Here is a 27,142-nt window from a genome sequence, read left to right as displayed (position 1 = left end):
TTGGCCAACGCGGCAGAGGCAATTTCAGGCAATCGGTGATGTGACTTAATGTGTAGGTGTATAAAATGTACCAACTTCTTAAAGTGCCAGGACTTTTTTGTCTTGTCACGTTATTCGGGTCCAAGATAAAGATGAAATATATAGTGATATCTAATTTTGGTACAAACTTCAACCACTGGTGGGCCTGCAGTGTAGCTATAGGAGTTTGAATGGTTAGAGTCGCAACCAGGCCCTTAAGCCCCAGGGGTGTAACTACCAGTGGGCTACTACAACTAGTGGGCCTGGGAAATTAAAGGGCCCGGCGGTAGCCGCTTCGGATGTCAATAGTTTGCCATGGGGCCCCACCATTCCTAGTTACGTCACTGGTGAGACCCACAGACCCCCCGACAAACTAAGCATTGTTGACTGGGCTGCAAGTGGGACAGCAATGGCGGAAAGAGAAGGAAGAGAACACATGCACATATTAAAGAGAAGGAAAGGGTAAGAGGGTTACCCTATGTAAAGCACAAAGACAACTAATACTTTATGGGGGCAATAATGAGATTATTGTTTGGGGAAGAACAAAGGAGAATAATTTTGTGGGGGTCCAATGGAGGAATTACTGTAGGGGCACTAGTGCTGTGAAGGGTGCAGAGAGGGGGATTATTACCATGGGGCGCTATTACTTTAAATGGCACAAAATTGGGCTCTAGTGCGGTGAACACCACAAGGCGAGAGGTATTATTAGCACTTAGGCATGCATCATAGGTAACGTGAGTATAGAGAGTGTGTGTGCAGAGATGAGACATGGCATCAGACTTTCATGGCGATGTCCCAGTAGAAACACTTGAGAAGCCTTGAACTAAACTATGCAGGACGTCCACGTTCTAAGTTTCGTTGGATGGATTGTGAACTATGTAAGGTAGGAACCTAGTGGCTGTGTTTACTTGTAATAGGTTTTGTTTCCTAGAGATCCGTACGCCCTTGTAAGTGACAAATCGGCCATCAGGTTACAGTGCGTGGCCTATCTACCCACATGTTATCTGCGTGAGAGGCAATTACCACCAAAACAATTACTAGCCACAGCTATGACTGGGTGGTTCGGAAACTGCTCGGACTGGGGACAGTCCCCTTTCTGTCGCTGAGTGACACTCACGGACTCTTTGTCCCAGGGATAACAGAGTGACAGACAAGGGAAGACTTAATGGCCTGGTATTTGCTGAGGGTAAACAGCTCAGTTTGCTCACAAAATCCCCTCCTACCTCCTCTCTGCACCCATTAACCACTAGGATGCCAGCCTGTTATGCAATGTGTTTGAGAACTTGCAGGAATTACGGGGTTAAACAGCATTTTTCTGCAGTTCCCAATCTCTTTGCTGTCTCTCCCTCTGTTCGCATACATTAATAACTTCACTAATGAAACGCCCCTTACATGGATGAAAACATTGATATACCGTAACTCTCCAATGTCTAGAGCACTCTAAGGCTACATTTATATGACCGAGGTGCAAAATAGCTGCAAATGAGGACTGGTTTGTGGGCATGCTCATGAGGAGTGGCTTGTGGGCATGCTCATGAGGAGTGGTTGGTGGGCATGCTCAGGAGGAGTGGTTGGTGGGCATGCTCAGGAGGAGTGGTTGGTGGCATGCTCATGAGGAGTGGTTTGTGGGCATGCTCATGAGGAGTGGTTAGTGGGCATCCTCATGAGGAATTGTTTATGGGCATGCTCATGAGGAGAGGTTAGTGGTCATGCTCCTGAGGAGTGGTTTGTGGGCATGCTCATGAGGAGTGGCTTGTGGGCATGCTCATGAGACGTGGCTTGCGGGCATGCTCAGGAGGAGTGGCTTGTGAGTATGCTCTTGAGGCGTGGTTAGTGGGTATGCTCATGAAGAGTGGTTTGTGGGCATGCTTATGAGGAGTGGTTAGTGGGCATGCTCAACTCATCTATGACATACGTGTGGTCATAAATGACAATTACCTAATTAATTTCTATTAAGTATCTATTATGTGGCATTTATTGCAATGTTAAGAAGTACAAAATAAGCTACGTTCTCTAAGGTCCCTTATATGACGCATGCTATACTTGGTTTACACTCTATGGTGTATTCCGTATTATTTAACTTTTTTGCACTTTCTAAAATAAGGACGGGGCTCAATAAGTATTAGAAAGAACAGATATGATTCCACCTCAGATATCCAGGGCCTCAATGTTCTGCACGGGGAAGATTTGGTGGAAATATACAGCGAGCTGAGACTGTGCAGGACAGAGCGGAATGCCGGGCATGACGGAGAAAACTATTACAGTATGAGACACAGAGATCATAAAGGAGAAGTCCATAATTCATATACACTAGAAACAGAGGGGCAAGTCTAGTGCGCACTAAGACTGGCCATATACTTCACATAGCTCTAGGCTGCTGCTTAGTCACTGACAGTTTCCCATTGTCTGAAAGTGGACAATCCCTTTAAGTTTCAAGATATCCCTTATTCCAAAGCTATCACTACTGCCCTGGACATTAGATATGGAGGACAACTATCAATCATGATGTTAGAGTAATACACAAGAGGACATACTATATATTAATACATACTATAAGTTAAATGTGGCATAGATCTGGTACATATAACGTATATTCTGATAACAATGACGTGTCCTATACCGAAATACAATGCATCCTATTATATTCACCCCCGCCGCCATGTTTTTTTTCAATCCAAAACTTCACCATTTTGCCATCTATAGAACTTGGATAGAATAAACCGTCACTTTATTATTTACTTTCTTATTGCGCGCTCCATTATTGTCTGCTAGATTAATTCTCGTAGCAATTCTATGTATAAGCCGACATATTATATAAGTCCCTATTGTGCTTTATCTCTTCTATTACGTCCATGAAAATTTACCCCTAAGAACACGCTCATGTTTCATGTCGGCCTTGAAGGTGACAAAAAAATCTACTTATTTCGGTCTTGCTCATTACATTATTATTATATAATTATATGCTCATTATTATTATACTCTGGGGTCTGAAAAGACCCTTTTATTATATATGTAATATGACAGTACACATTGCATAGTGAGTATTACATTGGAAAATATCCGTAAACGTGCCCTTTTACGGCTCCATGCGACATTGTATTTCAGGACATACCTCATATTTTTAGATTCATAATTCTGTAATTTAAGGGAGTTGTCTGGATGAATATTATGGAATATGGCAGCGGGTCTTTTATACTGAACTCTCCACGTGCCGCCATACAGGGTCTATTATACTGAATTCTCCACATGCCGCCATATAGTGTCTGTTATACTGAACTGTCCACGTTCCGCCATATAGTGTCTGTTATACTGAACTCTTCACATGCCGCCACACAGGGTCTATTATACTGAACTCTCTACATGCTGCCATATAGTGTCTGTTATACTGAACTGTCCACGTTCCGCCATATAGTGTCTGTTATACTGAATTCTCCACATGCCGCCATATAGTGTCTGTTATACTGAACTGTCCACGTTCCGCCATATAGTGTCTGTTATACTGAATTCTCCACATGCCGCCATATAGTGTCTGTTATACTGAATTCTCCACATGCCGCCATATAGTGTCTGTTATACTGAACTCTCCATGTACCGCCATATAATGTCTGTTATACTGAACTCTTCACATGCCGCCACACAGGGTCTATTATACTGAACTCTCTACATGCTGCCATATAGTGTCTGTTATACTGAACTCTCCATGTACCGCCATATAATGTCTGTTATACTGAACTCTTCACATGCCGCCACACAGGGTCTATTATATTGAACTCTCCACGTACTGCCATATAGGGTCTATTGCATGTCATGTACTAAAGCTACTGTATTGGGAATAAAAATAGCATAGGTAGATTTTTTTTAGGTAGGAAGAAACCAAAGAAGTTGCAGCAGAAAAATGACCTTTCTAGGTGTTTTTACCCATCTTGGATGCCATCTTGGATGATATATAAGGAGATCTTCACGTATTTTCTTATTCATCTCTCACTTTTTGTCATCCAAGGGTGTGCACCAGCCAATGAACCAACTTTTATGTTTAAAGCAAATAGAAAGCAAGCCGAAGTATATGGCCGACCTAGTAAACATTGACACCTGTAGTATACGCCAGTCCACACGCACACAATAAAGATTTACAGGGAAACAATGATGAGTAATATCAGATATTTATAGCATGCGGAATATAAAGGCAGACGCTCGGCCGCAGGCTACTGCCAAGCCGAACTGTACCAGAGGAAAGTGAATTATGGAACGCTTAAAGGGATTGTAGCCTGAAGGAAAGTGATTCTCTAGCTCCAGCATAGAAATAACTGGATGGTCAATAGGGTCTCCACTGATCACAAGATTGTGAGTCACAAGGAGTGGGGGACTGCACAAGTACACTGCCATTCCATTCAACGTTATGGGCCTTCCAAGTGCAGAGCTAGCCATTCTCATAGACATAAATGGTGCTATAGCCTGCACATGAGACCACGGCTCCCTTCAAATGCAGTGGTTGGATCCCCATCGATCAATTATTCCCTAACCTATGGATAAGGGATACCTTTTATTCAAGCTTCAAAATATGTCACGACAGACTGGTAGATAGGAGACCCAGCAGCAAGCATTCAATTTCCCTGCAGCTCCCCCACAGGGCAAAGAAAGTATTACAACTCCTCTAAAATCAATCAATGGTCTAAATAACGCCCGGACAGGCCAGGTGAGACTTACTTTATAGACACTTAGCACTTCAACAGATATGCGTCCTGCATGGGCTATCCCTCAGTGTTAACCCAGTGACTCCCCCTATAGGGTAAATGAGAATGGGTTTTCTAAAACAAAACAGGAACATTTTAGGAATGATTGCAGAAATAAGCGTCGGGACAATGTGAATTATATTCAGGTATAATATTCCTCTGGTGTACACCACCCAAAACATGTCATTCATATATATATATATATATATATATATATATATATATGGGAGAGGGAATGAAAAGAGTCATAAATAAATTAAAATATGATATAAAAGGAAGGTGGCAGTGCAGGAAAATACAACATTCTCTCTCAGACTTTAATGGAACATAATGGGAGAAAAATGTGAATTTCGGCTCTTACCCCAGATTATCAGTTTCGGACTGAGGCCCCATGTTGCAGAAGCACAGCTTTTTTTTGTTGCAGATTTTGTTGCATTTTCCTGAGCCAAAGCCAGGGGTGGCTACAAGTGGAATGGGAGATATATATAAAGTTCTTATACTTCTACCTTCCGCTCAATCCACTCTTGGCTTTGTCTCAAAAAACCGCAACAAAATCTGCAACAAAAAAAGCTGCGTTTCTGCAACGTGGGTCCTTAGCCTCAGGTAGGTGTTTAGAGCTGGTGCCATGTTTAGATCAGATGTTACTGCTGGAGCTTTGCTATAGTATAGCCAGCAACCCCCAGACTATTAGTGCAGCTGAGAGCCGCACAATATACACCTATAGACAGCATGGGGGCCAGTTTAGATATAATGTGCTCCAAGCCTCTATAGTAGAGAGCTGAAGTCCAAAATAAAAGGCTATGGACTACAGCACCTGTCAGTAGTGCGGCCATGACAGTGAAGTATATAGCATATGACTCACTAGTATTGCAGATTGCTGTTGTGATACAGATATATCTTTCCCTTATAATACTGCCCCCTACACTGCCTGCCATATCCACCCATCATACATTTCACCCACTCAGCTTCTAGCTCACCTGGTAGCCTTTTATAGGTTCAAATTGACTGACAGGCTTCTCTGCCAATCACAGCTCAGATCCTGTATAACAGGGCGCATAGTCCAATATATCATGCAACCCCCTCCCCACAAAAAAAATTGCTACATTATATTAACGCAAAATGTGCAACATTATTAATTTAATCAAATCAATGTTAATTTTGTGACTTATTGTTCAGAAAATAATGAACGTTTTTAATATATAGTTTAATATATAGTATTTAAGTTTTTAATATACGTTTCATTTTTAATATATAAGCATAAGCATGTTTCTATAATTTTGTCATGCAGGGGGTCTTTCTTTTTTTTTTCCTATTACATGGAGAACAAACAAACTCCTTGCAGATGTTGTTCCTAACGGGAATCAAACCCAGGACTCCAGCGCTGCAAGGCTGCAGCACAGGTTATTCCACAGCAGAGGTCCTTCTAAAGCAAAGGTTCTTCTATAGCAAAGGTCGTTCTACAGCAGAGGTCTTTCTAAAGCAAAGGTCCTTCTACAACAGAGGTCCTACTACAGCAGAGGTTCTTCCTCAACAGAGTTCTTTCTACAGCCGAGGTCCTTCTACAGCAGAGGTCCTTCTACAGCAGAGGTCCTTCTACAGCAGAGGTCCTTCTACAGCAGAGGTCCTTCTACAGCAGAGGTCCTTCTACAGCAGAGGTCCTTCTACAGCACAGGTTATTCTACAGCAGAGGTCCTTCTAAAGCAAAGGTTCTTCTATAGCAAAGGTCGTTCCACAGCAGACGTTTTTCTACAGAAGAGGTCCTTCTACAACAGAGGTCCTACTACAGCAGAGGTCCTTCTACAGCAGAGGTCCTTCTACAGCAGAGTTCTTTCTACAGCAGCAGTCCTACTACAGCAGAGGTTATTCTACCGCATAGGTCCTTCTATAGCAAAAGTCTTTCTACAGCAGAGGTCCTTCTACAACAGAGGTCCTTGTACAGCAGAGGTCATTCTAAAGCAAAGGTCCTTCTATAGCAAAGGTTGTTCTACAGCAGAGGTTGTTCTACAGCAGAGGTCCCTCTACAGCAGAGGTCTTTCTACAGCAGAGGTCCTTCTACAACAGAGGTCCTACTACACCAGAGGTCCTTCTACAGCAGAGGTCTTTTTACAGCAGAGATCCTTCTACAGCAGAGGTCTGTCTACAGCAGAGATCCTTCTACAGCAGAGGTCTGTCTACAGCAGAGGTCCTTCTATAGCATAGGTCCTTCTATAGCAAAGGTCTTTCTACAGCAGATGTCCTTCTACAACAGAGGTCTTACTACAAAAGAGGTCCTTCTACAGCAGAGATCATTCTACAGAAGTGGTCCTTCTACAGCAGAGGTCCTTCTACAGCAGAGGTCCTTCTACAGCAGAAGTCCTTCTACAGCAGAAGTCCTTCTACAGCAGAGGTCTTTCTACAGCAGAGATCCTCAGCCTTTTCAGAAGGAGATCACCAGTTTGAAGTGGCTGTAGTGTTCAGAAAAGGGGCTTCTTCACTTCTAGCACAGCAGCTTTCATTGTATAATGGTTGTCGCAACTCAGTCTCACTTATTTGAGCTGCAACTCAAAACAGCTGATCAGTAGGGGTGCCAAGTCTCAGATTTCCGCAAATCCGATATTGATGACCTATTCTAAGCATATATATAGTCTTATAAAACCTTTTAATGGTATGGGGAAAAAATTCACATGAAATTAACTGATATTGAAGATATTGTTAACCATTTACTTAGCTATAGAGATTGTAACCTCGAATCACTACTAGTTTCCAAAAAGTGAGGGTTCCATAGGACACTCAAACCCCTTTTCCAACTATACAGAAGTTTTGGTTACTGGAGGGTAAGAACGGTTCTTGATGAAACCAGATGAAGTTTTTTGATAACCTGAAAATCCGTTTGATTGATCCATCTTATTGATCTTGGAAAGTCTTGGCATTGTACGCGCAATATGAGGACCTTTTAATAGACCATTGGACATGAATAGGACTACAGAAGGTCAATAAGGAAAGATTTTCAGAAATGATACTTGTCAATTTGCGCAGTCCATTGTAAATAGATCAATCGATTCCTATATATTTTAGTAGCTCAGTTTTATTGGGATTCGCTGGACAACGCTTTAATAATAAATGTTTGGTTGGCGTCCAGGATCGTGGTGTGATTCATGCTCTAAAGTTCTGGATGTAAAAACAAACAAAAAAAAAACAGCCTTTACGGTACTGGAAAGAGTTCAGAGCGGTACAACGAAATTAATAAACGGGATGGAAGATTTTCTAGGAGGAAAAGCTAAGTTTATTTATTCAGGGGAAAAGGAGTCTACAGGGGAATATGATAACGTTACATAAATATATTCACGTTCAATACAAAGAACATTCCGGAACATTGCCATTACCATAGATGCCTATAAGAGGGAAGGTCGCGCTTCGAGGTTAGGGGGAAGGAGATGTCACCTATGACAACTGAAAGTTGATCATAGCCAAGAGTGGAATTTAATATCAGGGGAGATTTTAGTAGACAACACAGCAGATTGTGTTGAAAAGCCTAATGAGATAAGAAGACTTGAAGGACTCCATAAAGTAACAGTAGAAAGTTCATCCAAGGAACATTCAGAAGATTCCTATATTAAGGCAAAATCTAAAATCCTTAATTCGCTTTGTTTCTTCTGGATCAGCAACAAGTGGATGTGTGAAAGGTTGATAGCCTTATAATTCATCTCAACATCCCTCCTGGCAATGGAAGGCAATATTCTCCTCGCTCTCTTCTGCTTATGTTTTAGCCACTTTACTTCATTAACTCTATAGTTTACAAGAAAGCAGGAGAGTTGGAAGACGAGCAGATATCGGACCGCGAAACGCGCTAAATATGGGATGAACGTGGTGGAATGATATGGAAGCCATCAGAAGGGGATTTATTGAAAAGGAGAATGTGCATAATTCATGACAGCGTCTTAGAGAAAGTAAGAGCCGCGGAAGGATTGTCCTGGAAATGTCTGGGAGAGAAAGAAGAGCCGAGAGATTACAAGGAGGGGATAAACTGTGATATGTAGTATTCACAAAATGCCAGCCACAATGGGGACGACACTTCATCAATCAAGTTAAACAGGGGTTGTGCGGGATTAGAGAAAGAAGTGGCCGGAAATATGTGATAAAATAAAAAATACAAATGTTTGATCCCGCGCGGCTCCGGCACCGGCACTCTGGTGGTCCCTGAAATACGCTAGATTTGTGACTGTGGCTGATGCTGGATCTGGTTCAGGTGTAGATTATCTACTAAGATTATATCACCCAGTGGCATAACTAAAGTCTTGTAGTCCTCAATGCAATCTTATGTCCGGGGCCCCCTACCTCATCCCTACAACGAATTCTGGATAGTGATGGTTACGGGTGCTGAGTTTAATCCACCTTAGTGTGGTTAGGGGAATCTGTGGGTCTCCTTGGCTTATGGGCCAGATGGAAGCTGCAATCTCAATACTGATGCCAGTGTTTATGGGCCCCCTAAGGCTCCTGGACCCAGTGCAACTTCACCCCCTCAAGTTACACCCCTGATACCACCTATTAATTGGTCTATCTTGATCAAATTTTTACATCAACATTTATGTGCAGTTTGATACATTTTGTCACATTTAAGCCATGCGCCTTTATTCACACTCCTTTCCTGTGAAGACCCCTTTGCCGACTGAGTCATTATTTGGCCCATGTTACATCAGGGTCAAGTTACCCTATTGCAAATACCATTAAGTTATATTTGCCTTAAGCCGGTCGCACACGACCAAGTGCTAACCAGCCTCTGTGAATGAACAGGAGACATGGCAGCAGGGCCACAAAATTGGACAGGAATAAGACCTGTTCCATATTTTGCGGCCCAGACTGTCGGCCTGCACATGGCACCGTGTAATTCACAGTCATGTGTACGGGCCCATAGAAATGAATGGGTCAATGTGCTATCTGGGAAAAACCCCTATACACACTGACCAGTCATACAGTCATCTGCAAGGGGTATGTTAATTCTCCTATTTACTTTCCCATCTCCCTTTTAGGTCGGGGCCCCATGGGACGGAAACACCGCATTTTACAGTACAGGCAAAGTGGAAGGGATTCTAGCGAATCCCCTGCCTACTGTGCTGTAAAAACCACCGTGCGGACACAACTGGCGCGGTTTTGGAAATCACAGCATGTTAATTATACTTACAGAAATGACAGTGGTTTCCCCATAGGTATAATTGCAACAGAAAGTCCACGAAGGAAAACTTTCTGATTAAAGTGCTGCTGGAAGAACCGTCATGTGTTCCCGCCGCGGTTTTACCCGCAGTGGTTTATTGCTGCAGGACGTCCCGTGGGGCCTTAGCCTAACAATATATTTGAGGGATTGGCTCTCCTGTATCCTCAAAAACACAGAAATGGAAAATCGGATCACCATGCAAGGGAGAGAGGAAACATTTTTTAGGGGTGTGGTGTTACCTTTCACCAGCATGGCTAAATAATATCCTCTTAAAAAAACAAAAAAACAAACAAACAAAAAAACCCAAAACAAAACCAAAACCTCCCCCCAAAAAACCCAAAATATATATAAAAAAGTAACAAATATTGCAGTTCACAGCTGGTAATTTGGGCCCCACTTTTACATAGAGTCTGCCCTTCACTATAGCACACATGTTTATGTTAGAGTCTCATACATTGTAACTAGAGATGAGCGAGTAGTACTCGATCGAGTAGGTGTTCGATCAAATACTACGAGTACCACTCGCTGTTTGAATGTAAAAGTTCAATGCAGAACCAGCATTGATTGGCTGAATGCTATACAGTCGGCCAATCAACGCTGGTTCTTCTCCTACCTTTAGAAGTCTTCCGGCTCTTCATTCACTCTGCCAGGCATCGGGCCTGGGCAGAGCCGACTGCGCATGTCAGCTTGTAGTGCGGGCATGCGCAGTCGGCTCTGCCCAGGCCCGATGCCTGGCAGAGTGAATTCAGAGCCAGAAGATGCCGCGGGGACGCTGCAAGAAGAAGACTGCTTGGAGGATCCAGCCCGACCCTCACGCGTGGACTTGGTAAGTATAATTTGATCAAACATTGCCTACCCCTGAAACGAGCATTTTCCCCCCATAGACTATAATAGGGTTCGATATTCGATTCGAGTAGTCGAATATTGAGGGGCTACTCGAAATGAATATCGAACCTCGAACATTTTACTGTTCGCTCATCTCTAATTGTAACCATTTTCTATAGCTACAGCTTTATTCAGGTATATAAAATAATGAATACAAGAACAAATATGTCATACTTCCTAAACATCTAATACTTTTACTTTCACGTAGAACATTTCTGACCATTTGGTGAACCCTGAGTAATATAGCCATTGGGACTTTTCCTGCACGCGGGAGCGAGTAATGCCAGAACAAATTGTATTTTAATTAAAGTACGCCACAGTCTAAAGTCGGCCATAGACGGGACGATGCCTGTTAACTATCCGTGAGATTTTACAATCATTATTACTAATAACACATTTTTCATGCTTCAAAAGCAGAAATGTTAATTGAGACCGAGTCCATACAAAGATTTCTAGATCACTGAATGGATACAAAATGATTCTAATAAATTATAACACAAAATCAAAACATACAAATGTGTTCGCCCATATCTTAGCTTAAATTTGGGTTAAGGGCTTCAATTTCTCATTTCAATACAATATTGTCACATTCTACAGAAAGCCTTGACAGGATGCAGAACACTGTGCAACCACTGGATGGCCACACACAGACATGTAGATATCTTGTGACAAAGTATCCTAAAATTGTGTTGTTTTGAAAAGTTGGTCATGTAACGAAGCTAATATCCGGACATGTCTAGTCAAGAGGAAAGCTGAAGAAGAACACATCTATATACTGTACAAGCATGTATAGGATATATATCTTGTGACAAAGTACCCAAAAATCATGTTGTTTTGAAAAGCTGGTAATCTAAAGAAGCTAATATCTGGACATGTCTAGTCAAGAGGAAAGCTGAAGAAGAACACATCTATATAGGATGTACATCTTGTGACAAAGTACCCAAAATCATGTTGTTTCCAAAAGCTGGTAATCTAAAGAAGCTAATATCTAGACGTGTGTAGCCAAGAGGAGAGGTGAAGAAGACACATTTATAGAGGATTAAGACCAAGTAAAGACAAACAGTTCTGAGAACACTGCCTTAGGCCCCACATTGCGGAAACGCGGCTTTTTTTGTTGCAGATTTTTTTTGCTTTTTTTTTTTTTGCCAAAGCCAAGACTGGTTGTAAAAGGAATGGGAAGTATATGGGAAACTCTTATACTTCTACTTTCTGCTCAACCCACTCCTGGCTTTGGCTCAAAAAACTTCAACATAATCTGACAACGTGGGGCCTCAGTCTTAGTCTCTTGGTAACATTTTATGTTCCTTCACAGGTTTTTAACAATTTAAATAAATGCAATACATGGCAGCATGGTAGCTAAACAGGATGTAATTCACATTACAACCACTGGGTTACCCCATACAGACACATATTGCGTACACGGTTCCTGACAGACTAACGCAAAATCATGGTTTTGTTTTTTTTTTATTTTCAGATATATGTCGAGCCAAGAGGAAAGTGAGGAAGGGCACATCTGTATGAAAATTACCCTTCTTGTCCTTTGATGTGTCTCATACATTGGCATACCCTAGGTATGTACAATATATAGCAATCCAGCTTCAGTATAACTAGCTCCATACTGAGACAACCATAGTATGTCACAATTAGTATCTGGTCTACATATACTGAGGGTAACATTAAAATATATCTCTATTACTCATAGGCTCTAAATTTGCTGACAGCTTCACTGCACCACGGTAAGTTTTACCCGGAGAATGTGACTTCTAGAACACTTATAACTGCATTATATCATAGCTGTCAACACAATGTTTCTGCAGCACAGTCCTAAAAAATTCAGGTCCTTAAAGTGATCCTTCCTTTAATTACAACTACAAGGGAGATAACTATGGCTGCAGATTCAGATACAAGACATGCCAAACATTTGGGGGTCTATATAATGCTCAGGAAATAGACAACCCTGGACTATTCATTCATTCATGACTGGTGTGAGTTATCTGACCACCAATGTCCAGAGAGAAGACCAATTGCAAATGGTGCCCATTAAGTGAAGAATAATTGCAAATGGTGCCCGTTAAGTAAACAGCAATTGAAGATGGTGCTCATTAAGTTAAGAACAATTGCAAATAGTGCCCATTAAGTTAAGAACAATTGCAAATGGTGCCCATTAAGTAAATATCAATTGCAAATGGTGCCCATTAAGTGAAGAACAGTTGCAAATGGTGCCCATTAAGTGAAGAACAGTTGCAAATGGTGCCCATTAAGTTAAGACCATTTGCTAATGGTGCCTATTAAGTGATTAACCATTGCAAATGGTGCCCATTAGGTGAAGAACAATTGCAAATGGTGCCCATTAGATGAAGAACAATTGCAAATGGTGCCCATTAAGTAAATAACCATTGCAAATTGTGCCCATTAAGTGAAGAATAATTGCAAATGGTGCCCATTAAGTGAATAACAATTGCAGATGGTGCCCGTTAAGTAAATAGCAATTGAAGATGGTGCCCATTAAGTTAAGAACATTTGCAAATGGTGCCTATTAAGTGAATAACAATTAAAGATGGTGCTCATTATGTGAAGAACAATTGCAGATGGTGCCCATTAAGTAAATAACCATTGCAAATGGTGCCCATTAGGTGAAGAACAGTTGCAAATGGTGCCCATTAGGTGAAGAACAATTGCAAATGGTGCTCATTAAGTAAATAGCCATTGCAAATGGTGCCCATTAAGTAAATAACAATTGCAAATGGTGCCAATTAGGTGAAGAACAATTGCAAATGGTGCCCATTAATGGCATTTGGTCACACAATCTAGTCCATAACAATGAGTTGAAAGAGAGAGCACAGTTTACGGACTACAGTGGGATCTTGAGGTATGAGATGATAGCCAATAAATGACTTGCAATGGATTAACAGATTTTAATTTTTTTTTCTTGACTTTGAAATTTGGACAGAAAATTAAAACAAAAATTTGTGAAGGTCTTAGACGTACCCTACTGATGGCTAGAATAAAACAAAGTCCAGCCAGGGGATAAATGGCCACATAGTTTTTTTGCTATATTTTCTACATATTTTTTGTGGCTCATATCAATTTCGGAGATGTAGCCAATATGTACTGTAGGCTTGTGGTCTACCCCATTTGTGTCCCAATATGCCACAGCAATGACAAAACTTCAATATGTCCACAAATACTTTTTACAAAACCAGTCACCAAAATGGCAGACCCATTTTGATACTTAACAGGAGGATCTCACAAGTTGGACGGCAGGAACACAGATCCAAAGCCATGCACCACCCTTGGCCCCTATTGATGCCTATAATTTAATTGGGATCACCTCTGAATTGCCCGGGATTGCCCAGGCCTTTGGTTTGTCTTTTGTATGCCATACCCCTTTCTGATTGGGACAAGGAAAATTTGCTGAAATTATGGACTGTCAATTTTGGTAAATTTGGACCAAACTCCGAAATAAAATAATACATAGGATGTGATATAAGAGCTGCAAAATCACGTATACGTGTCCTAACCTAACCATATAACCATTGAGCCTATAAAGAGTGGGCCATCCTATAGAACTGTTGATCTTCCGTGCTTGTGGAACAATAATCTCAACACTTATATTTAGACATTGTCTGACCATCTACGTCTACTGCGATGCACCAAAAAAATAGCACGTAGAAAATAAATTAGTGTGTAAGAGCCGAGAACATATTAGAGGACACAAGAGTTATTCCTATTTAGACCTATAGACTAGTAGACAAAGTGCAGGACAGGTCTGGGGATACTGAGCACATATAAGGAAACATGTACAGTATGAGAAGAATGTGAATGGAAGCCAAAGAGCAAAATATGATCTAGACCCACCTGATACGGGAAGACTATTGTTATGGATATCGATTTTTTACCTTGTGGGGCTTCTGAAATCTTTGATAAAGAGTCTACACAGTGTATATATCCCCATGGATGGTACAGTATTAGAATGAAAGATTTATTGCCCTTCCAGCAATTTGTACATTTTCCAGTTTATGATCTACCGACATAAAAAGTTTACTGTGAGAACTGAAGTTGCAGAAAATTCCCAACAATCTTACTTTGAACGACCCAATAACACTTGGATTCTCTGTAGGCAAGTAACTTGAGATGACCAAATACTTTAGATTCATGTTGGCCAAATTTGCTAATTCCGGCAGGGTCGAGCAAAAAAATCTATGGCTATGTAGGTATGGATCTGTCCGTACTGGAGAAGGGTGAATCGATTTGTTCCGAGACGGGTTTGTCCCAAATATTCTACCGGGTTAGTTTTTCAACAAAACCAGAAATTGGGGACAAACTAAAATGTCACAATGTGCCCTTCAGAGATGACCCCACGAGCATGATGCCAAAGAGACCAATAGAGCGCCAGGCGCCATGAGGAGACCAAAAGAGGTGAGTATGAATGCTTTTTTAAAAAATTTTTACATCTCCCATGGGTCTGAAGAGACCTCAGAGCAGTGGCGTAACTACCACGGTAGCAGTGTTAGCAGCTGCCACAGGACCCAACACCTTATGGGGCCCGGGCCCCTCACTAGTTAATATGCCAAAAAATTAAATAAACAATAAATTTAACTTTTTGAGGCCCGAGGCCACCTGAGGTGTCGGGTTCCAGATGGTGGAGAGCCTCAGAAGCGTGTGTCTTAACAGTGGGGAAGGGGTGGAGACATCATGTAGGAAGAAGATAGAGCCGGGGGATGGAGTGAGCAGCGCTGAGTACTTATGGAGAGTGAGTGCAGACTGGTGAGTTTAACCCATGTGTGCAGGGCTGGCTGTCAGCACACAGTACTGTGCTGACAGCTGCCTGCTGCCTAGGGATGAAGGGGTTATTACAGTACATAATACTGGGCTACAGGGGCCACTATAGGGTATAATACTGTGTACAGGGGCCACTATGGGGCATAATACTTTATGCAGGGGCTACTATAGGGTATAATACTTTATGCAGGGGCTACTATAGGGTATAATGCTGCATACAGGAGCCACTATAGGGTTTAATACTGTATACAGGAGCCACTATAGAGTATAATATACAGGGGCCACTATAGGGTACAATACTGTATACAGGGGCCACTATAGGGTACAATACTGTATACAGGGACCACTATAGGGTATAATACTGTGCTACAGGGGCCACTATAGGGTATAATACTGTGCTACAGGGGCCACTATAGGGCATAATACTGTGTGCATGGGCCACTATAGGGCATAATACTGTGTGCAGGGGCCACTATAGGGCATAATACTGTGTGCATGGGCCACTATAGGGCATAATACTGTGTGCAGGGGCCACTATAGGGTATAATACTGTATACAGGAGCCACTATAGGGTTTAATACTGTATACAGGAGCCACTATAGGGTATAATATACAGGGGCCACTATAGGGTATAATACTGCGTACAGGGGCCACTATAGGGTATAATACTGTGTACAGGGGCCACTATGGGGCATAATAGTGCCTGCAGGAACGCGGGGGCGGGAAAGGGGCGGTCGGTCAGGGTCTTTGGAGGGGGGGGCCCATGTCAACGGTTCGCCACGGGGCCCTGCCATTCCTAGTTACGCCACCGCCTCACAGTATAATAATTTCACTTCTGGTTCTATCCAAACTTGTTGAACCTGAAACAAATCTGGGACCCAATCTAGGTTTGGCCATCTCTAATCCTGATCAGGCTGCTGGAGTTCAATATGTCTGATCCTTCTGTTTTTAGTTCTAAATATTCTATGCCCTGGCTGTTAGGAATCTTAATATCCGTACGCCTGTCTTTCCTACTGCCATCCATTGTTCTTGGCAATATCTCAATTATGGTCACAGTATATTTTGCTTTGGCCTCTGAGGCTGTGAGTACAATAAAGAGCAGCCTGCACCTCTCTCCTATCTATTATAACTAGTTTGGTTTGTTTACAAGTATTTCTTCCAGGAGTAACTGTACAACAACAAACAAATAATTGAAAAGCCCGGGTGAGCATAATAGAGTTGATCCAGGATCACTGTAAATACAGGGCAAGTATATGTAGGCATTATGCAGATAAAAAGATCCCTGACACATGGAAAGTGCAATTTATGAGCACAGTCAGGAGAGTATTGGACTGTCTGTGAATAAAATCCCATCTGTAATAACACAAACAGCCAGTAGTAGATATAAGTACATAGAAGACTTTTCTTACATTGCAAGCTGTGAAATGTGCACAGTGTTCAGTCCAGTGCATGGTGAAAGCAGTTTGCAGACATGTGTAGGCTGTAAGGAATACAACCCCATTGCTCTGTATTCTTTAAGTGCAGAGAGAACAACTCCCCCTCCAATTACTGTGAGGACATCTTGCTTTTCAAAGGTATCTATGGACAGGCTTTCCCTAGTAACAGGGAGTAAGCTTCAAATTAGCTAGACTGGAAACACCTAGTGGCAGGAACTTTACAGAGGTTTTTCAATCAGAATGCAGAAACATTTTTACCTAAATGTTTTACATTTTGGTCCAGAAACACATCCTAAAAGGGAACTCCTTATCAGTGGCGTAACTACCGCCATAGCAGCAGAGGCAGCTGCCACAGGGCCCGGGACAGAAGGGGCCCGGTGACAGCCGCTACTGCTGCTATCATTACTCTCGGGGGTCTTTTCGGATCCCCGAGTATAATGATTGGCGGCCCGGGAGATGTAAGAAACATGAAAAACACTGTTACTTACCTCTCCACGATCCTGCCAGGCCTCCTTCCTGACGTCCTTTCTGACGTCTCTGACATCACATGAACCCGACCTGCGTCCCGGGTCATGTGACGTCCGACGTCATAGAAGAAGGACGGCAGCAGAGAAGACAGTGTAGGAGCCGGGGGACAGGTAAGTAACAGTGCTTTTTTATGTTTTTATTCCCCCGGGTCTCCGATTATTATACTCTGGGGTCTGATGACGTTCTTACAGGAGAGATTTCCTGCTATAACCCTGTGATATCTGTACACAGCTTAGTGGTGGATGACTTTGTAAAACATTCCTAGCTGTCACACTGTGTGTTTTTGTCTTGATTTTTAGCAAACTTTTCAGGAATTAAGGATTACAATCCCTGGATTAAATCACGCTTTTAGGGATGACATGGATAACACGTCTGCACAGCATAGGTGACAGGACCTATATACAAGTACATGGGATAAATGAAGTTGCTGTCTAGAAACCCGGAAAATAATGACTATTTTTCTTTAGCCTTGTAGCCCAGCTGTCCTGTAAGAGAACTGAAGGCGATTAATATTTTCTCTAAGTGTTACAGATTAGCTGTTACATAATCTATACAAGTCCTGAGCAGCCATCGAACATACATCATCTGCAAATTATAGATCTATAGACGTCGTGCATAGTCCCTGACTACGTAGAAGTGTGAGCCTTTTCTCGTAAATGATGCTAAGCGTGCAATTGTATACGTGTATAATTGTAAGTATGCTCTTAAAGGCAAAATACACTTTTATTTAAAGAATATATCCAATTTTAATAGCAGATGACTACCAAGTTACCTTCTCTTTAGTAGTCTTCCCTACTTCTATGTAGCCGTGCACTTACACTTACTGATGTGGCTTCTGCTGGTATACTTCCCAGTATACTTCTGCCAGTATACTTCCCCCCACATTTGTCAGTCTAAGGTAAAAGTCTGCTACACTTGACACACCCTACATGAGCAACTAGGTCCCTAGCTTGCTAGAACTCAGTCAAATTGTTTCTGTGTACCTGTTTGCTTTACTGTGTTTGACATCTGTTTATTACCTGACTTTGTCCCTGCCTGTTACTGACCACTATATCCCCTGCGCTGCCAGTCCTAACCTCCACCCAATCGTCTGACCTTGCACGTACGATGCCAGCCCTGGCCTTGCCAGTATTCAGATTCTGCCTCTGTCTGACCCTTTCGGTGCCCTGCCCTGTCAGCAATACTGGGACAACTCCAAGAGACTATGACCTGGTTGTGTCACAACACTTACACATTGCCCTCAGGAATAGCCCATATCTAAACCAGTTGGGTGGCACAATGGGTCCACAGCCTGCTTTTACATTGAGTCACTGAAATTGGCAGGTTTAGCCAACATTAATATAATGTGTATTGCCAGCTTAAGATACTATGGTGTTCATATTATCCATTAAAATACTCAGTATGGCTCAGTGCACAGTAAGCCCAATAATAATCTCAGGCATACTGGTCTTTCTGGTAAATTGAGAAACTGTCAAATTGCCAGTCCAGCCCTGGCAGAAGAAGCTGATGTCTCATTTGTCCAAGAGCTATCTTCCCGTCTATTACTTGAACCATCAGCACTGGTTCCTATTTTGCCTATGATGCCAATTATTATTGGTATGGCCCACCAGAGTACCAGCAGATCCCAGGCTTTGACACAATAAGCAGAAGACACAAATTTGTAGTATTCAATTTCCTAGGGGGTTGTTGAAGGCTCAAATGTCAGAATCATGTGAAGAAGAAGAAAATTGGTCTGAAGAAGAAGACAATTGGTGGGCCACTCCACCCCATTCCTCTAACGTACAAGTGTCTTATTGTCAGAGGCAGAAGAAAATTGTATTTGTCTATTTCACCAATATAATTCAATGGTCTCCATTGAAATACTCACCAGGGAGAGGGGTCCAAACTGTGACTATGTAGTATGACAAAAAAATCTGAGACCTACCAAAACGATAGATCATAGGTAGAGCTAGGAGAATGATATCACAACAATCTCACCACAACAATCCACAAGATAAGGGTAGGTTCACACTATCACAGGATGAGAGCAACGGACATTAAGTGACTGATGCAGACGGTGCACCTTCCATTTGTTGTCCAACCATAACAAAAGCTTCTTCCTTCATGTTTTTTGCTTTTCTGATGGAGGAAAAAGTCCTTCATGTAAAACTAAAGGATCACGGGGTAGGGTGCAAAAACTCAACCCTGGCCCACTGAGCAATTTCTCCATACAACCATCAGCCATGTCCTACCTGTCCATTTTTAGCAACATTTACTTTTCCATTTCCTTCTCTATCTGGGTCTTGACCACCATGAAGACTTATTCACAACATATCTGTCCATTATTCCAATGCCTTGTTGGTGCCCCCTCCCCATAGTGATCATGCCCCCTTTTAGCCACAGCCTCCCTCCTTGACTATACGTTGCTGGACAATTATTTTTGCCATGGAAGGTGTCATTTTCTCCATTTGGACAGTGGAAGGCAGTGCATCATAAATCTTCTCACTCCAGCTCACCAGAGGGCAGGGGCAATCCATTTATGATGCTCAGAAAAGATATCAATGAAGTTTATCCAGCCCTAGTGTATTGAGTGACCTGTGGGGTTTCTGGGCCCAGCTGTGACCCCACCGGTGATAACTGTGATGGATTTGGGAGACATGGAGTCCCTGTTCTCAGGATCGGTCGGGGACCTTCAACAATCAGGGAATACAATAAACAGACCCCATACAGTATACAGAGTTCAGGGTTGACGTGCCTGTGCTTCTGTAAATACAAGCATCCGTGTACGTAGCTCAGGATGGGCTGGCGACACAGAGATCAACGTACGTTGCTTGTCCTGAGATCCACATTCACGGCCACAGGGATGTAAATAACCCAACGGTGTCCCTCTTGGGGAGACGATTTGTTATCCTTGTGTATTACAGTGTTAAGCCACATCAGGTGAGGCTGTGTTTTGTTACAGAGCATTTCCCTTTCAGGATATCTATTTTTATTGTTACAGCCCATAACACAAACATTTCAGCTCAGAAGCGTTCCTTTATAAGACTGCCAACATGTGCAGAAACGCTTTCTCCTCTCAGAACTGGAGACATGACTTGCAGGACTATGTCGGGATGAGGAATCTTGTGACACAAGTGACATTACTGCGCACCATGTTGTATAGTACAGAAATGACATCAATTTACTTTCCAGACCTCCCCAATAACATTACCACTTACCGCGTAATATGAGGCAGCTGAAAACATAAACGCGACCCTGAACTACGCGCAAGAACGCCAATGTCATGAATCACCTCTTCCTCAGGACAAGCGGGAGACCTGCAATGTAAACCGTAATAAATAAGACGCAGGTTATACGTGCGGTATGGCCAGGAATTTACATCATGGTGACATTATCAATACTTGACTGGTTTCATTCCGGAAATATTTCTGTCTCTGGAAAGTGGTCGGATAAACTGTCTGTAATTCATGGCTATGTGAATGTGGAATACGCTGACATGAAGGGTACAAGTTGTAAGCATCTTGTAAAACCCAGACTACCAACGTAATTACTGAGCATGGAGGCCACGTGTTGTGTTTGCTGAAGGGTGTCTGGTGCTGCCTAGCTACATGCACTCCAGTTAGTGAGTGACTACACTGGAATTCCATTGCCATGGTGTATATACATAGCTGGTGTATATACATAGCAATGCGTAGACATTTAGATATGTTATGATATCAGGGCTGGACACTGACCACAAAAGGAAGCCTTGACCTCTGTTAGGAAGTTTGTATCCCCCCCCTCCCCCCTTCAACAACAACAAAGCTGCTCAAATATACAATATATTTCATACTGGGCACATGATGCATACACGTATGCTGACACATTAGACACATGATGTATACACAACACTCACATAGACACGTCCCACTTGTCTCTTAATCCTGGCACATCTTGCACCAGTAAGGGGAATGCATTATGAATGTCGGAGGAAAAAGGCAGATTTAATAAAGCCCCCTTGTGATGGCACAGGCCACTCATATACAGTGGGGCAAAAAAGTATTTAGTCAGTCACCAATAGTGCAAGTTCCACCACTTACAAAGATGAGGGGCGTCTGTAATTTACATCATAGGTAGACCTCAACTATGAGAGACAAAATGAGAAAACAAATCCAGAAAATCACATTGTCTGATTTTGTAAGAATTTATTTTCAAATTATGGTGGAAAATAAGTATTTGGTCAGTAACAAAATTTCATCTCAATACTTTGTTCTATCTCCTTTGTTGGCAATGACAGAGGTCAAACGTTTTCTGTAAGTCTTCACAAGGTTGGCACACACTGTTGTTGGTATGTTGGCCCATTCCTCCATGCAGATCTCCTCTAGAGCAGTGATGTTTTGGGGCTGTCGCTTGGCAACACGGACTTTCAACTCCCTCCAAAGGTTTTCGATAGGGTTGAGATCTGGAGACTGGCTAGGCCACTCCAGGACCTTGAAATGCTTCTTACAAAGCCACTCCTTCGTTGCCCTGGCGGTGTGCTTTGGACCATTGTTATGTTGAAAGACCCAGCCACATTTCATCTTCAATGCCCTTGCTGATGGAAGGAGGTTTGCACTCAAAATCTCACGATACATGGCCCCATTCATTCTTTCATGTACCCGGATCAGTCGTCCTGGCCCCTTTGCAGAGAAACAGCCCCAAAGCATGATGTTTCCACCCCCATGCTTTACAGTAGGTATGGTGTTTGATGGATGCAACTCAGTATTCTTTTTCCTCCAAACACGAAAAGTTGTGTTTCTACCAAACAGTTCCAGTTTGGTTTCATCAGACCATAGGACATTCTCCCAATACTCTTCTGGATCATCCAAATGCTCTCTAGCAAACTTCAGACTGGCCCGGACATGTACTGGCTTAAGCAGTGGGACACGTCTGGCACTGCAGGATCTGAGTCCCTGGCGGCGTAGTGTGTTACTGATGGTAGGCTTTGTTACATTGGTCCCAGCTCTCTGCAGTTCATTCACTAGGTCCCCCCGCGTGGTTCTGGGATTTTTGCTCACCGTTCTTGTGATCATTTTGACCCCATGGGGTGAGATTTTGCGTGGAGCCCCAGATGGAGGGAGATTATCAGTGGTCTTGTATGTCTTCCATTTTCTAATTATTGCTCCCACAGTTGATTTCTTCATTCCAAGCTGGTTGCCTATTGCAGATTCAGTCTTCCCAGCCTGGTGCAGGGCTACAATTTTGTTTCTGGTGTCCTTTGACAGCTCTTTGGTCTTCACCATAGTGGAGTTTGGAGTCTGACTGTTTGAGGGTGTGCACAGGTGTCTTTTTATACTGATAACAAGTTTAAACAGGTGCCATTACTACAGGTAATGAGTGGAGGAAAGAGGAGACTCTTAAAGAAGAAGTTACAGGTCTGTGAGAGCCAGAAATCTTGATTGTTTGTAGGTGACCAAATACTTATTTTCCACCATAATTTGAAAATAAATTCTTACAAAATCAGACAATGTGATTTTCTGGATTTGTTTTCTCATTTTGTCTCTCATAGTTGAGGTCTACCTATGATGTAAATTACAGACACCTCTCATCTTTTTAAGTGGTGGAACTTGCACTATTGGTGACTGACTAAATACTTTTTTGCCCCACTGTACTACATGAATGCAGCACACATCACTCATATTACATGCTTATCATACATGTCACTTATATATTACATGCATGCATATTTCACTCACATATTACACACCATAGTACACATTCTACCAACTCTACCAAAAAAAAAAAGAAAAACATTACTTGCATATTGCATACATACCGCACGTGACTCATATATTACATGCATGCAGCACACGCTACTCATATTACATGCAACATCTCTGCATATGCAAAGCATACCCAGCACTGCTACATGTCTGCATATCCAGCTCTACTACATCTCTACATGGCACAGCATACCCAGCTGTGCTAGATCTGTGCATACCCAGCTCTGCAACATCTGGCAATTTGTATGAAAGGGGTTTTCCTATCTCAGTGTCTGAGCAGCTTCTGTGTTATCTGTGTGTTTACATAGACAGATAACAGACCAGGCTTTATCAGCAAACTGCAATTAGCTGAGAGAGTCCTGCTGGCAGCAGCAGTATAATATACTGTAGTATGTGAACATAAATTCATGACAGTCGTGAAGCCATGTCATCTACCGGGATAAAAAGTAGCCTATTGTGTTAATCCAGGTTACAAACTATCTATGTGCCAAATTTCATCCAAATCCATTCAGCCGCTTTTACGTGATTGAGTAACAAACATACATACATACTGCATATGTCACTCATATATTACATGCAGTAGACACATTAAACACCATAGTGCACATCACTCATATTACGTACATACCGCATATGTGACTCTCATATTGTATATATGCAGCACATGTCACTCATATATCACATGCATGTAACATATATCACTCACATATTACACACCATAGTACACATCACTCTCATATTACATACATACAGCCTCCATCACTCACATATTGCATGCATACAATATATATCACTCACATATTACACACCCTAGCATATATTATTCACATATTACATGCATGCCGCACTTATATTACATGCACACAGTATATATCACTCACATATTACATACATATAGCACGTCACTCATTTATTCATACCATTCATGTGGGATGAAGACCCCATTTGTCGTGAAAGGTGGCAGACTCTCTCCAAACAGAGACACTTCTCTATCTTGAGCATAATTGATAAGTTTAGATTTGGTTTCCTTCCCATGACAACTATAATACACATATATCTGTTTTAGAACATGCATCCTCTCCAGAAGTAACACTATTTGCCCCCTCAATAAGAATTGTTACAAATCACATTCAATATAATATTTGATACACATTCGATATAATATTTGATACACATTTGATATAATATTTGATACACATTTGATATAATATTTGATACACATTCGATATAATCTGGACTCCCTAAAGGCACCTTGTATGTCATGAAAGCACAAATTTCCTTTGCTGCATAAGTGAAGCCCTGAGAATATCAGCGTATTGTTAGGACACCATACCCTCCTGAGTATATAAGTATGGTGTATTGTTCACTTGTGCTGCCTATATGAGGTGATGATGTAATATAGTGGCCGAGGATGTCACCATCTCTATTCAGAATACATAGGTGGTGTGCAGATCCCAGACCAGCAGGAAACATGCATTTCCAAGTAATTTCCCTTCTGGTTCCCTTCGCTATTTCTGCACTTATCCCCATGGGATGCAACATAGGAAAGCATGACCTTGTGTGTACACACAGATAGCACCAGTTTGTGGGGGGTTTATATTACGTTTCCAGATTCCCTTTTAGGTGTAATCAGATTTTATTGAAATTTTTTGCAATAAGGGGTGAAACAGATACACAAAATAATGGAACCATAGGGAAGGGGGGAACAAGACTTATATGCAAGTAATGTGACCTCGCAGGGCCAAAAAAGCAGGCAATGGAAAACATGGGGAAAACCCCAACATAATGGGCATGAACCAAAATAGAAAGTCAGTAACAAGAAAGACAAGGCTAGGGGGGGAAAGGACGAAGACACAAGACACAAGGGGAAAATAGGACGGGCAAAAGGTGCAATGAAAACAGAAAGAATTAAAGGAGGATGGACTCAGAAAGGGTGCAAGGCCCGGAGCAACAGATCGCACAGGAAGCTAGGAGATCATGCGAAAAGGGCAGTGAAGTCTGACGACTCCTGGAACACCACCCATGGCTGCCAGAGGGCGAGAAATTTGAAGGAGTCAGGCACATCCTCCGTCACCAAGAACTCCATTCTGCGGATGAGGAGAAACTCCTGCAGCTACTCCAGGAGAGAAGGAGAGGTAGTACAACGCCAATGGCGGGGGATGACCGTCCTGGCAGCCGTGAGGAAGTGATGCAGAAGGTCGCCCTTAACCCTAGAGATCTTCCCAGGGACAAGGGAGAGGAGGGCCAGTTGCGGAGAGGGAGTAAGAGAGCGGCCAGTAACCTTTCCATACAATGAGAACACAGCCAACCAAAATGGCTTAATCTCCGCACATTCCCACCATATATGCAGGAGAGAACCCTCCGCAGAACCATAGCGCCAACATCAATCAGAGACCGAGGGATAGATCCTGTGGAGGAGGGTAGGGCAGCGATACCATCGGGACAGCGATTTAAAGTTCTTTTCCTGGGCACTACAAGGTAAAGGCAGCTTATGTGAGAGGAGAAAACTATCCCAATCAGCAGCAGAGAGGCTAAACCCCAAATCAGATTCCCACGAACTAACAAAGGGGAGATGGGGGGACCCGGGGTAGCAGCTTTCAGTAATATATCGTATAGAAGAGAGAGGGCGTGCGGAGGGAACCGGTTCCTCTCAACAAGGCCTCTAACTCCGTGAGGGGAGGGGAGAGGAAGGACTGTACAGAATATTTGCGGCAGAAGGCAGATAACTGATGATATTCCAGCCAGGAGAGTGTAATGTCCAGATAGGCAGATTGGAAGTGGGTAAAGGAGGGTAGGGAGGCAGAAGATTCGGGGATAGCGCCGAGTCTAGTATTCCCAAGCGCATGCCAAACCAAGAAGCGACGAACGGAGACACCCGGTGGGAACATAGAGTTCCCGAACAACGGGGTTAAGGGGCCGGGCACTCTGGCCAGGGCAGCGGATTTACACAGGGTGTCCCAAGTTGAAAGGAAGTGAGAGGCTAGTGGAGAAGAACGGACCGAGACCGGACAAAAGTGCGAAGGAATCCAGGGGAGAGAAGGGAGGAAAGACGTGGTCAGTGACGCCTCCAAGGAGAACCACTGTTTGTCGCGGGAGTGGTAGCACCAGTCAATCAAATGGAGGAGAAACGCTGCATGATAGTAAAGAAGGGGATCCGGCAAGCCAGCACCCCCGGCAGTTTTGCGCCTGGTAAGGGTCCTAAAACTGAGTCTACTACGGGAGGGGCTCCAGACAAACCGGCCAAAGAGAGATCTAAGTGCGGAGAAAAATGCCCGGGGACAGGTATCGGAAGGGCCTGAAAAAGGTAGAGGAAACGGGGGACAACGTCCATTTTCAGAGCGTTTATACGGCCAAACGAAGAAAGTCCAAGAGGACCACAGGAGCTCAAGTCGGAGGTGGTCTGCTCCAGAAGGGGAAAGTAGTTAAGGTCCACCAGGTCCTTTGGGTCAGGGGCAATCTGAATCCCCAGGTATTTAAGGGAGCAGGGTCACCAACGAAACGGAAACTGAGCGGCTAGACTGGCAACATCAGAAAGCGGGAGGGAGATGTTAAGGGCCTCGCTCTTGTAGAGGTTAACCTTAAAGTTAGAGACCTCCCCAAAGCGGCGGAATTTGTCAAGGATGGCAGGGAAAGAGCGGTCAGGTTGGGCAACATAAAGTAACAGATCGTCTACATACCGAGCTGCTTTGACCTGGGAGTCGGCCACCGAGAAACCTACAATATCTGGATGGGAGCGTATGGCCACGGCCAGGTGCTCCATCACCAGGGCATAAAGGAGGGGGGAAAGAACGCAACCCTGACGGGTGCCGTTGCGAACAGAGAAAGGCTATGCAAGTACACCGTTAGCACGCACCC

At 42.9% G+C, this 27,142-nt stretch overlaps 1 protein-coding gene across 1 annotated transcript in view; it reads right to left on the bottom strand.

The window, feature by feature from the left end:
• The window catches only part of CHRM1 (cholinergic receptor muscarinic 1), a 134,358-nt gene that overhangs the window by 84,441 nt on the left and 22,775 nt on the right, over positions 1-27,142 (bottom strand). The window contains exon 2 of the mRNA XM_075281440.1: positions 20,765-20,863. The gene's annotated coding sequence lies outside the window, so the exon portion shown is untranslated. The remainder of the gene's footprint in view (positions 1-20,764; positions 20,864-27,142) is intronic.

The sequence above is a fragment of the Leptodactylus fuscus genome, chromosome 7, assembly GCF_031893055.1.
Source record: "Leptodactylus fuscus isolate aLepFus1 chromosome 7, aLepFus1.hap2, whole genome shotgun sequence".
NCBI classification, from domain to species: Eukaryota; Metazoa; Chordata; class Amphibia; order Anura; family Leptodactylidae; genus Leptodactylus; species Leptodactylus fuscus.
The sequence above is the reverse complement of the archived record's forward strand: the minus strand, read 5'-3'. Positions and strand labels throughout refer to the sequence as shown.